A 14473-nucleotide genomic window follows, 5' to 3' on the forward strand; every position below is an offset into this window, starting at 1 on the left:
GCTATTGAAAATTTAATAGTGAACCTATCAGACCATGTGCTAACGGAAACTGAAGAAAAAATCCTTAACAAAGGCCTGTCTTTCTGTCCTGAAAAACACTTCGACTACACGACCACTAAAATCGACATATACAAATATGTACGTAAATTAAAACTAGCCAAAATACACGCATCCAGAAAACCTAACGTTGTACATTTAGGGGATGGAAGTACGGAATCGATCGAAGAACATCGTCTCACAATTGAGGAAATACCACATTTATTGAGTCTATATGATCTAGCAAATGATATGGATAGTCAACAAACTACCAATTTGGAGACACTCAAACTACTTGAGATTGACACCCAACAACATGAACCGAGTGGGTTGAAACAAAAATCGAGATACAGCCCACAGTTGTCACCTGGCAACAAAATTGATTCTTTCTCCGAAATAATCATGGGTGAAATTGATAAACTCAAAAAAACAAGGAACAATAAAATCAGGGAAAATATATCAAAAAAAGAAAGTCAAGCCATTCAGAACCTGGCAAACAATTCGAACATAATTATCAAACCGGCTGATAAAGGCGGCAACATCGTAATACTCAACACAGTGGATTACGTAGAAGAGGCCTATTGCCAACTAAACGACTCTGAAAAATACGCCAAACTCACTAACAATCCTATGTTCAAAATGCTCCAGGAAATCGAGAAGAACTTAAATGAGTGGCATGAACAGAACTTACTTAATCTTGAGGAAAAGAAATTCCTTTTTAAAGCAAATCCAACGATTCCAACGATATATTTTCTGCCGAAAATTCACAAGACACTTATCAAACCACCAGGGAGACCAATCGTATCCTCTTGTGATTCAATATATGAGAACATTTCTATGTACATTGATCGATATCTTGCACCCCTAGTAACAAATTTGTCTTCATACATCCAAGACACCAGTGATTTTTTACGGATTTTGGCCAATACTTCATGGAACCCCAACTATCTTTTGGTGACAATAGACGTGGTATCACTGTACACTTCTATAGAGCATTCGATTGGCCTGAATGCCTGTGCCTACTTTTTACGCCAAAAAAGCATACATGAACTAGAACATTCAGCCATGCTATTATCCATGATTGAAATATGTCTGAAAAACAATATATTCTTGTTTAATCATCAATTGTACCACCAACTATGTGGCTGTGCTATGGGCAATTCCTTCTCGCCCAATTACGCTAACCTCACAATGGGATGGTGGGAGAAGGAAATCGCATGGGGCCCACTAAACAACACAGCACTTGAAAAGATTATTTTATGGACAAGATATATTGACGATCTGTTTTTAATTTGGAACGGAGATAAAAAAGACTTCATGACATATTTCAATAGTCTTAACAACAACAACATTGGTCTCTCCTTCACGTGCAATACCAGCCGCCATAGAATAGATTTCCTTGATATATCTGTTTACATTGAAAATGATCAAATTGAGACAACTTTATTCAGGAAGAAAACTGCCACTAACAGTATTCTACATGCAGACAGCTTTCATCCTAAAGCTTTACTCAGAAGCATTCCGTATGGTGAGTTTATCCGCATGAAAAGAAATTGTTCAAAAGTTGCAGACGCGAAGGATAAAATTCTTGAATGCACCAATAGACTTTTAAAGCGTGGTTACAGGAGAAGAGACTTGGATCAATGTATGAAACGAGTTCAAACCAAAAGTAGAACAGATATTCTGGTCAAGAAACAACCAGTATCGGATCAACCAATCACTGAACATCAATCTGCTCCTCGGTTGATTCTCACATACAGTAAAGAATCATACAAAATTCGACAAATTATTCAAAAGTACTGGTCGGTCTTACAACAGGATCAAGATTTGATGCCAATCATTGGAACACAACCTTCAATTGCATACAAAAAGGTCCAATCGATTCGAGACCTTACTACCAAGAGTCATTTTCTAGATATCAAACCCATGCAATCCAACTGGCTCACGCAGCAACAAGTAGGGTTTAGAAAATGTAACAGTTGCAAAGCCTGCAAAATTGGGAAAAATATGAAGACACTGACAGACCCAGAAGGCAAAATAATTTACATCAAACACAAGATAACTTGCACTACCAAATTTGTCATCTATGCAATTCAATGCGATTGTGGTATTCTCTACATAGGGAGCACTATATGCATGCTCAAGAAACGCATCTTGGAACATGTCAGAGCGGTCAAAAACAAAGACCTTTCTTATGCTACCGCAAAACACATGCTAGCATGCCAGCAGGGTAACTGGAGGAATATGTCATTTTTTGCAATTGATTCCATTGAAACAAATGAGAGATTGGGCGACCGTCAGAAAAAATTGAGACAACTCGAATCAAAATACATTATTCGACTCCGGACTAAACACCCGAGAGGGATGAACTTGGACGAGGAACTTTATGTACACCTCTAACCACTTTGGTTTACTGCTTACGTACCAATCTTTGCTAATTCCCTTCCCCAATTTTTGTGAAAATATCCACACATTAGTAGATTTCTGAATAACTTAAAAGTCTCAGTCACACTCAGGGAATGGTAACTGGCCACTAATGCCGGTTCATTTGTAATTTCGGTGGCTAAATTGTTAAACTGTTGCCATTTTTACATGTTCTAGAATTTGGCTACTATAGAACAGGAACATCCAGATAGTATACATTGTAAATACCATTCCTTAAGTTGTATCGTTTACTTCAATTGACATTGGGCAATCTACTCTTTTTCAAACAACTATTGTAGAAATTAACTAATGTCCAAATGCTTTATTGTTGATTTGGGAAATTGAATTGATTGATTTTTACTGTTACAAGGTGTTCATCATAAAACTTTATTCATGTTAGAAAAACTTAAAAAAACTTATAAAATGTGTAAACTACAGCTCCCAGAAGTCTATGGGGCGTATTACGTTGCATAGGAAATGCTTCAAATTGCAACAGGATATGGTGTCACCTACCGTGAACAAGGCCGACATGGCTGAAACGCGTCGGTGTAACAGAAGGGTACTCTGTGAAGAATAAAACACTTGCAAGGTTCCTGAGTGCGAGTGTCATTTGTTGTAAAAAAAAAAAAAAAAAAAAAAAAAAATATATATATATATATATATATATATATATATATATATATATATATATATATATATATATATATATATATATTCACTGAAAAAACCATAGGTTTCACACATGTTATAGTTAGCGGAAATTTTACTGATAAAAAACCAATGAAATTCCCCCGTTATAGTTAGTGCAGGCAACTATAACTCACGCGACCGCAATCCTCTGCTGATGCTAATACTGTATTTAGACACTTATTTGCCCATGTCTTCTTCCATACATTTTTAGCTATACATATATTACAAATATTTTTTTTTCATAAAGACACATATGTCATCAGCAGAAGATTGCGGTCGCGTGAGTTATAGTTGCCTGCACTAACTATAACGGGGGAATTTCATTGGTTTTTTATCAGTAAAATTTCCGCTAACTATAACATGTGTGAAACCTATGGTTTTTTCAGTGAATTTGCAAGGTTTTTTAAATGCTAATTCCTAACTATAACGTGTGTGAAACCTATGGTTTTTTCAGTGAATTTGTACGGTTTTTTAAATGCTAAGTTACTTTACGCCATTCGTGGCGTGCGCGCTCACTTAACGCAGTTCGTTCCGTGCGCGCACGGTGCGCTTCGCGCACCGTGCACGCACAGTGAGCACGCGGTGCGCTTCGCGCGCCCACTTTACGCAGTTAGTGCCGTGCACGCACGGTGGGCACGCGGTGCGATGACAAAGCAAGAAAGCACGTCAACAAATCTGTTTCTGCTTTCCTCCGTGACTATGGTATGGGTGCCATTTACCACAACAACTTGCGTTATGACATGCAAGACATTTATAGAGGAGATGGTGTGCACTTCAATGATGAAGGGAACAGAGTCTTCCTCTTGAACCTTAGACTCTGCATCGGTACTTACTTGTAGGTACCACTAAAAAATCATTTCATAAACACAACGGCTCTTTTTAGAGCCCCCTAATATCTAAACACTTAAATCTGATTTTCATTTTTTTTTTTTTTTTTTTTCTACCGTACGCTTACCGTAAGCTTACCGTACGCGTACCCCGTGATTTTTTTTAAAATCAATAAATGTTTTCTTTGTACTTTTCTGTCCTTCTTTGACCCCCTTACAAATGTTAGGGGGTCTGTAACTCTCCTCATTGCCCCCTTTCCTTGTTTTCACTCTTTTTTTTCAGAGTGAAATACACAAAATGGCGGCCGCCGCTTCCTGGTTTCGACCGATTCGAATGTTTACTAAGATCTAAGAGCCAATCAGAATCGCGCTCGCGCACGCCACCGTACGCTTACCGTAAGCGTACGGTAAGCGTACCGTAAGCGGGCTCAGATATATATATTGATTTAAAGGCTATTTTCTCAGAATCTACTGAACAGATTTACACCAAACCTACAAAAGGCACTTCCTTGACCTAGGGACTACCTCTCTGCCAAATTTTGAGTAATTCTGTTCAGCCGTTCGGGCTGTAGCTCGTTCTAAAGGTCCTATGGAAAAATGCATGGGAAAAACGCGTTTTGGGACCCCCTTTTATCTCAGCCCCCGCTTGACGGATCCCCCCGAGACTTTCAGGGTAGGAGCGGAGCGTAGCGCCCCACCTATTTTGAGAAATTCGCGAGGATTCGTCGACCGGCGCCAAAGTTATTCAAAATAGAATGTTGAGGTTTTCCTATGGAAACGTGGTCCTAACTATAACTACCTACTGGCGACCGCCAGTAGGTAATATATATATATATATATATATATATATATATATATATATATATATATATCCAATCAGCAAAGCTATTCCAAACCTCCTGGCCGGCGAGAGGAAAGCTCACGAACCCACAGATATGGTGGCAAAGATGTTTATTTCTCCAAAGACCTCATACGGGACGCGTTTCGAGCATCCAGTGCCCTTGATCTCACGTTGACACCAATATATATATATATCTTATATATATACATACATTATATATGCTAAGGACAATATATCTAACAAAGGAGACAAAGCGGCAAAGAAAGAGAAAAAATAAGGAAGACGTGAAGAAAGAGAAAGGGGTAAAGAGATATAGGAGAGGCAAGGCGGACGGTGATCGGCAGTCTCTTAGCACTGAAAGCGTGGGCCATCAAGGCGGAGAAGCTATAATATCGAAGGTCAGTGTTTGTTGCGGGTGGCATTCAAATGGAGAGTGGGACTGCCAATACTAGGGAAGGGGATGAGGCACCCGGGGTCTATGGTGAAAGCGCCATCAAGGGGGGGTTCGAGCAGCACCGCGAGTGGTTACCCAGAGAATATCAGCATTTGGGGGGCATACAGCATCTTCAAAGAGGCGTAAGGCCCGGAGCTTCGGAGGCTGGAGACGGGCGTGTTCCAGCTTGCAGAAGTAGTCCACCAACGGTTGCCAAAGTTTGGTGAAGTTAGTGTCTCGAAGCTGCAGACGCCGTAAGTAACTCCATTGCCATTGTTAACCTCAGACGAGTGACCCAGACATTGATCGAATGCGTTTCACCCTTTTTCCAATAGAGAGCGATGATTTGCTTAGCAGCACCAAGCATATGGAGGCTTAGGTGCCAGTCTCGGCGAGTCATGGTACGCAGGTTCACCGTCCGGAGGCACAGAACAGCCATGATCGGGTTGTCAGGCAGTGGGTACCCAATTACCTGTCTGATATGACTAAGGACCTCCTTCCAATAGATGGTCAAAAGCGGGTACGTCCACCAAATATGGAGAAAGTCTCCTGGGGCACTCGTGCAGCGCCAGCAGAGAGGTGAGGAGGTAGGAAACATTTTATGTAGCCTGTGGGGAGTATAATACCATTGTGTCATGACCTTGTACGTGGTTTCCCACTGGGATATGCTACGGAAGACCTTCGGGATATCCCGCCACAAATGATCCTATTGTCTGGGTCCAATGTCAGTGTCTGAGGCCGACTGCCACCACGACTGGTAAACATGTCCTCGGTGCACCCATGTGTAAGTGCCCGGGCCTCTAGGTTCGGCGCCCCAGACCCCCGATGGAAGGGTGAGCTCCCTGGTGCGGTGGCAGAGGAACGCCAAAGGCCAACTCCGGGCAGACGCCCCTCAGGGCCCGGAGAGGCCCAAAATGGAGGCCGCTGCATCAGCAGCCGAGGTCCGGTCCCGTGGTGTCCAGCGCACTGCTGCTCTCCATCTAGCGTCGCCAGTGGTGCTTTCAGGAGCCCCCCGGGGTCCAGCCATGCGTGGAGCGTCCCTTCAGAAGTGCTAGCTGCTCAGTCAGGGCACACGGGGGCCCAAGATGGCGGCAAGACGGGTCACTGACGGTAAATGTCCCCTCCGTGGGTCAGCGCAAAAAAGTCCAAGCCCCCGCACCTCTGCCGCAGGTCCCGGCAGTTTCAGCTGGGTGCCTCTGAAGGGTGGTCGCAGAGCGGGGTAGTGGCCAGGCCACCACAGGGACCTCGAGGCCGGGGGTTTCAAAATGGCGGCCACAGAAAGCCAAAATAAATTTGCTCAGAAGAAATCATGAATATCCTGTGAGTGCTCTGTGCCTGTTTTTTGAGCTTTAAAATATATATATCTATATATTATCTACTGGCGGTCGCCAGTAGATAGTTATAGTTAGGACCTATTTTCCATAGGAAATCCGCAACATTCTATTTGGAATAACGTTGGCGAATCCTCGGGAAATTTTCCAAACTTTTGGACAGCTCTGCTCCGCTCCTACCCTGAAAGTTTTGCGGTGATCCGTCAAGCGGGGGCCGAGAAAAAAGGGGGGTCCCAAAACGCGTTTTCCCCATGCAATTTCCCATAGGATCTGTTGTCGCAGCTACAGCCCGAACCGCTGAACGGAATGACACCAAATTTGGCAAAGAGGTATTCCTCAGCTCAGACTCGTGCCTTTTGCATATATGGTGTGAATCTGTTCAGTAGTTCCTGAGAAAATTAGGGTAAAAAAGTTAGTGATATCTATGGCCGCGGAGGATCCGCGGACCGTATCCGCAGCGCAAGCGCACCCTCCCTGAACCGAGCGCGCACCCTCACGATCGCGTGCTGAATGCTAATTGGCTGTCGAGTGTCTCTCTACATTTGAAACCAGGAACTGTTGGCGGCCATTTTCTGCCTCGGTAGAAGCGAGGCTGAAGATGCAAGGGGAATAAGTGTGTAAAACATATAAAGGGGGAAGAGTGGAAATACTCTGACCCTCTAGAGGTGCTTAGGGGGTCCCAGAAGGACCCCCTGGGGCCCCCTTTTAAAAAAAAAAAAAAAAACGAGGAAATGCGCGCACGATGCGCGCATCCTATCGTGTTGGATGCACGATTCTCTCACGGTGGGTGCACGGATCCACGGCAACGTTTTTTGAAAAACGACAAGAAATCATTGGTTATATGACAACTTTCTACACTGAAAGGTAGGGTGTATATTTCTGTTTTTTAAAGGTATGATTGTTATTGGTTAACAAAAACAGATTGTAAGGAACATTATATATGATAAGCTGATATGTTGAAAAGTCAAGCACACTTCCTGTCTTGTGTAGGAACATTGTGTGCTGAACTTGTGACCTGTGAGCTCAGTGCAGTGTTCCATGACCTGTTTCTATGGTAACAGGCAGAAGGCAGATTGGGGGAAGGGTTGAAATGTATTTCAGTTGGAAAGGGTTGAAATGTTTAACCAATAGAAATGTGTGTTTGCTTTTGAGTTTATGTGCGAAGGATTGTGATTTGATGTTTACATGTATATGTGTGGAAAAAGAAAGGGAAACTTTTCCATTCTTTGCTTTTGCTGAGAGGTGTACAGTGCATAGATTCTGTAAAAGAAAATATGGTGAGTGATTGATATACTTCTTAATCTACAAAAGAACTTGAAAGATGAGTTATTTAATTGTGAGGGGATGTATGTAGACTATTTTGATTTCAATCAGACTAATGTATTTTGCCTGCTAAAGTGTACGGAGTACTTTTTTTCTCTACAATGTGTGTGCATGTAGAAACCATTCTGTGATAAGCATTTGTGTTTTTCATGTGTTTGTAGACAGATAACTGTGCTGTTTTTATATTTTGGTAGAATTAGAAACCAGTCATTGTTTATGAATTTGTGAAATGAGTTATGTTATGTTTCTATACTAAAATGTAGTACTACTTCTAGATGAAGAAATGTGTTTTGGTATAGTGCAAGCGATAGTGTTGTTTGTCTAGAATCACACAGTGAGTCTGTGTGCATTTGGGAACCACTGTGAGAGAAGCATTTGGTAACATTGTGTATTTGCTGACAGATAACTGTTTTAACTTGTCATGTTGTGAAGTTTTAGTAGCATTAGAAGACAGTTATGGCCTATGATTTGATTAAATGAGTCAGGCTTTGACAGAATAGTGCAGTCCTGAAATATGTAGATTGTGTGCAGTTCCCTTACCAGTTACACTGTAGTGAATGAGTGTTGGTAAACTCCTAGGGATAGTGGTGCATGTCTAGAATCACAGTGTGAGTTAGTGTGTATTTGGGATCAGTGTGAGAGAATAATTTGGTAACATCATGTATTTGCTGACAGATAACTGTTTTAAAACCTGTCATGTTGTGAAGTTTTAGTAGCATTAGAATCCAGTCTTTGCTTATATGTTGATTAAATGAGTCATGCTTTGACACTGATGTGCTGTACTTAAATATGTATATTGTGTGCAGTCCCCTTACCCCTTCCACAGTAGTGAATGAGTTTTGGTAAAGTCCTAGGATAGTGTTGATTGTCTAAAATCACACTGTGAGTCTGTGTGCATTTGGGTAAGGATTGTGAGAGAAGCATTTGGTAACATCGTGTATTTACTGACAGATAACTGTTTTAAAACCTGTCATGTTGTCAAGTTTTAGTAGCATTAGAAGCCAGTCTTTGCTTATGTGTTGATTAAATTAGTCAGGCATTGACATTAAAGTGTAGTCGTGAAATATGTAGATTGTGTGCAGTTCCTTTACCACTTCCACTGTAGTGAATGAGTTTTGGTAAACTCCTAGGGATAGTGTTTTTTGTCTAGAATCACACTGTGAGTCTGTGTGCATTTGGGAACCATTGTGAGAGAAGTGTTTGGTAATATCGTGTATTTGCTGACAGATAAGTGTTGTAAAACATGTCATGCTGTCAAGTTTTAGTAGCATTAGAAGACATTTATGGCTTATGCTTTCATTATATGAGTCAGGCATTGACAGTAAATTGCAGTTGTGAAATATGTAGATTGTGTGCAGTTCCCTTACCACTTGCACTGTAGTGAATGAGTTTTGGTAAACTCATAGGGATAGTGGTGCTTGTCTAGAATCACACTGTGAGTTAGTGTGTATTTGGGATCACTGTGAGAGAAGCATTTGGTAACATCATGTATTTGCTGACAGATAACTGTTTTAAAACCTGTCATGTTGTGAAGTTTTAGTAGGATTAGAATCCAGGTTTTGCTTATGCGTTGATTAAATGAGTCATGCTTTGACACTGATGTGGTGTACTTAAATATGTAGATTGTGTGCAGTACCATTAACTCTTCCAGACTAGTGAATGAGTTTTGGTAAACTCCTAGGATAGTGTTGCTTGTCTAAAATCACACTGTGAGTCTGTGTGCATTTGGGTAAGGATTGTGAGAGAAGCATTTGGTAACATCGTGTATTTGCTGACAGATACCTGTTTTAAAACCGGTCATGTTGTGAAGTTTTAGTAGCATTAGAAGCCAGTCTTTGCTTATGCTTTGATTATATGAGTCAGGCTTTGACATAAAAGTGCAGTCCTGAAATATGAAGATTGTGTGCAGTTCCCTTACCACTTCCACAGTAGTGAATGATTTTTGGTAAACTCCTAGGTATAGTGGTTGTTGTCTAGAATCACACTGTGAATCTGTGTGCATTTGAGAACCACAGTGAGAGAAGCATTTGGTAACATCGTGTATTTGCTGACAGATAACTAATTTAAAACCTCTCATGTTGTCAAGTTTTAGTAGCATTAGAAGCTAGTCTTTGCTTATGCATTGATAAAATGAGTCAGGGTTTGACACTAAGGTGCAGTACCATGTACTATTCTGTTCACTGTGGCAGAACTGAAAATTTAAACGTTTTACCTAAGCACTGTTCTAGAAGTAGTCTGATTATTTAGTCAGTTTCTAAGTACCAAATAGATTGCTTCAAATGTCTATGCAGTATGCATGTAGTGTTCTAACATACTATACACTTGTCTTTTACACCTTCAATTCCCTAGTCAGTATCCATACACTTCCAGGAAACATCCTGTCACTTACTTTGCAGTTCTCCAGAGACCCATTCAACAGCATGTACTAATCCATTCACTGTGCTAAAAGCCAAACACTTATAAATTCACCAAGACACTCTCTTTCCAGTACTCTAATGATTCAGTCACTGCCTAAGTATTCATGCACTGAGCCAGGTCTTAGCACATGGACTTCTTCAAACCCCTATCCACTATGCATGCAGTCCTCTAACCATCTACACACTTGTCTTTCACACCTTCAATTCCCCAGTCAGTATCCGGTCACTTCCAGCAAACACCCTGTCACTCCCCTTGCACTCCTCTAGTGACCCATTCAGCATCATGTACTCATCCATTCACTGCGCCAAACCTTAATAAATTCACCCAGGCACTCTCCTTGCAGTACTCTAATCATTCAGTCAGTACCCAAGTACTCATCCAGTGACCCAGGCCTTAGTATATGGACTGCTTCAAACCCTTATCCACTATGCATGCAGTCCTCAAACCACCTACACAATTGCCTTTCTCACCTTCAATTCCCTAGTCAGTATCCATACACTTCCACGAAATACTCTGTCACTCCCTTTGCAGTCCTCTAGTGACCCATTCAGCACCATGTACTAATCCATTCACTGTGCTAAAACCCAAACACTTATAAATTCACCAACATACTATCTTTGCAGTACTCTAATCATTCAGTCAGTGTCTAAGTATTCATGCACTGAGCCAGGCCTTAGCACATGGACTGCTTCAAACCCCTATGCACTATGCATGCAGTCTTCTAACCACCTGGTCACTTGTCTTTCACACTTTCAATTTCCTAGTCAGTATCCATACAGTCCAGCACTTGTCACTGCCTTTGCACTCCTCTAGTGACCCATTCAGTACCAAGTACTAATCCATTCCCTGTGCGAAAAGCCTAGCACTTATAAATTCACCATTTTCACTCTCCTTGCTGTACTCTAATCATTCAGTCAGTACCCAAGTAGTCATGCAGTGAGCCAGGCCTTAGCACATGGACTGCTTTAAATGCCTATGCAGTATGGATGCAGTCCTCTAATCACCTACACAGTTGTGTTTCACACCTTCAATTCCCTAGTTAGTATTCATACTCTTCTAGCAAACACCCTGTCACTCACCCAGTGTGTCTCCTTATAGTACTGTAATCATTTAGTCAGTTAGCATGTAGTCTTTTAGTGAGGTAGGCTTTAGGGCATGAACTGCTTCAAAGTAGTATGCACTATGCATGTAGTGTTTTAACGATCGTCACACTTGTGGTTCAGGGCTATAGTTTCTTAGTCAGTTTTTATATAAAATGTGTTTGTACAGTAATGGAATAGTATAAATTTGAAAGTTATTAATATACATTTATTTGTGATTCTTTTTTACAGATACAGAACAGGAGTGTTTCTCACCTGTTTGCACTCTTCTCGTGCAAGATTGTTTGGATGAAGGGTCCTTAGGTGTTTCATCATACTTGCTGTGCAGCACGAGTATTTTTTGTTAGGATCCCCTCGTAACAGAACTCTTTGGCAAATCTTGCGAGTGACGAAGGTGGCATTGGTCTTTGTTTGCCCCTTGGAAAAAGTAAAAAATGTCCTCACCACTGAAGAAAAACGTTGTGGGCGTGGTGCCTTCTGCAAAAAAAATTCCTCAGATTCGGTAAATTTTTTAAAGCGGCAACATTTACAGTTTTTGTAAGTTAAACTTATAACATTTTGTTAGCTGTATGCATTTTATATATCTGTGATTTGTTTCTTGTGGTATTTTGTTGAGAATACCATGTTGTTTTTTTTTTAACAATCTTTCTGATTTTCCAGGTCTGTCGTCGACATCCGTGGTTCCCACAGGAGTGTTCCGCCTTGTTGTTTTGTATTATTGTTGTTACATTTTGTTTATTAGTTTATTGCTTATATTTATGTTAATAAAAAAATAAAGTTTGAAAATAGTTTATCGTTTATATATTTATTATTATAAAAAATAAAGTTTGAAAAAAAAATTAATAATGTTTTTGGTTGTTCTCTTAACTGCTGTGTGACTCTTTCTTGTTCTTATTACTGTTATTTGATGGAGTCCACCATGGTGTTAAATTTTGGCGCACTTATCGCTGGAATACTGGTGATATCTGCAGTTTGCACCAACTTCTGAATAGTGTGTTAGATTTATCTCAAATTTACTTCCGTTAAAGTGCTGATAATGAAATGGAGAGTAGCCGTTCCCGTGCAAAAAGACAGGAGGTGCACCTTTCCGATTTATTCTAAAAACTAAAATCCTGTATTGTATTGCACTGAGGTATTGGCTGCACTTACAGTGTACACACAAAATCTATTAAGAAATCTCATTGTACTTATATTGATTGGGAATAGTGCGCCAGGTGCTGGATCTTGACGAGATACACTGCTCAGTTCGTATATTGTTCTGCACACGAAAAAAATCACATCACAACTTTCACACCAATTGCAATGCGAAACAAATTCCGTCGATAAGACACGTTAGCACCAGGGATTTTACACCTGCCTTCTGCTGGTGTTAAGCAGGACAACTACCTGCACCATGAAAGGGAACACAGCCAAGAGCCACACCAGAACACCCACAGGTGCCATAGAGTCAATGAGCATGATACAGGGATACCCATGAGGGCCAGAAGACTTATCTCAACAACTCCAGGACCGCCAATGCCCCCCAAACCCACATCTTAGTAAGTGTGTCCCTGTGGTCATTGTCTTAGCATGATAGGCACAAGCCCTGCAACATCACAGTGTGCTGTCACCTCAGCGTTGGCAGTGAGCCTGGATGTGTAGCTACGCATGCATCCTCCTGCATGCACAACTGGCGTGTGCTGGTCTGGGGTTCACGGGTCAGTGGAGGGGTGTGCCTATCCGGCAAGGGGAACGGGGTGTCTTGGACATGTCCGTGTACAGGAAGTGCGGTAAGTGTGTCTCTGTGTTCTGGTGTGGCCTGTTTCAAGAGCCGCAGCAGTCGATGTTGTAAAGTGGCATGCACCACCTCCAAACGGCACTGTGATGTTGTAGTTGGAATGTAGCAGGACATGCGCAAATAGGCATTACAATGATGTGCCGTACGAGTGCACGAGATACAACAGCGCACTATACAAAAGTGTGGGGGCTCGTGGGAGGGAGGAGCAGCCGTTTGGCAGCATAGCACACAGTGAACCCGACCATGTGCCACATGCTGGGCATCTCATCCATGATGACCACGGTCGCAGACATCCCACAACACCAACGACTGGCCTTTGTACACATCCTGTATGAATACAGCGTGGTTTTCACTTCTATGCTCGTTCAGTGGTGTGATGTTGGCGGGTTGTGTGATTTGTGCTCCTTGTTAGTGTGTTTCATTTTGGCCATTGCTTGTCTATACTTGTGCTGTACTTAATTTTGCATGTGTGCCATTCTGCCCATCTCCCCCCGTCCCCCCACTCCCTGCTTCTTCCTCTTCCTAGTACTGTTGTGTCTATAATTTTGTTGCTGCACACATAAATACATGTAAAGAATAAATTAGAATAGTTCCTTGATTCTTTTAGGTTTCAAAACTTCTCTATTGGTTTCTTTTTAATTTTCCATATGAACCGTTTTTTTTAATATTCAACAACACATAGAAGTCAGAAGTGCAACGTATTCTATCAACACACTTTCTAGAACATTCTACAATACGTGCAGGTTAAAAGTTCATCAATTTTTTAAAACTTTACGATATTTTTTTTTAACCTTTTCTTGAACATTTAACGACACGTGCAGGTTAAAAGTTGACAATTGTTTTAAGTTCGAACAGTGCCTTCCAAATGCAAGTAGCAGGTGTGGTTTTGCTGAGCAAATTTTATCCTATGATATGTACTCCAGGTTGAAACTGCTTTTTCTTAACCAATCACAAAGATGCTTTTCCACAAAACTAATGTGCACCCTACTTTTAAAAAAGAATGCTTTTCATGATATCTTTAGAAATAAGTTATAGATAGGAATAGGCATTTAAAAAACCTTTGACATTCACTAAAAAAAACAAAGGTTTCAGGGGCGTTATAGTTAGGAATTGGCATTTAAAAAACCTTAGAAATTCACTGAAAAAAACATAGGTTTCAGGGGTGTTATAGTTAGCTGGACATTTCCCTCGTACAAAACCCTAGAAATTCCCCTGTTATAGTTAGTTCAGCTAACTATAACTCGCGCCCCCGCAATGCACTGCTGATGACGTC

The sequence above is a fragment of the Triturus cristatus genome, chromosome 8 (genome assembly GCF_964204655.1).
Source record: "Triturus cristatus chromosome 8, aTriCri1.1, whole genome shotgun sequence".
NCBI lineage: Eukaryota > Metazoa > Chordata > Amphibia > Caudata > Salamandridae > Triturus > Triturus cristatus.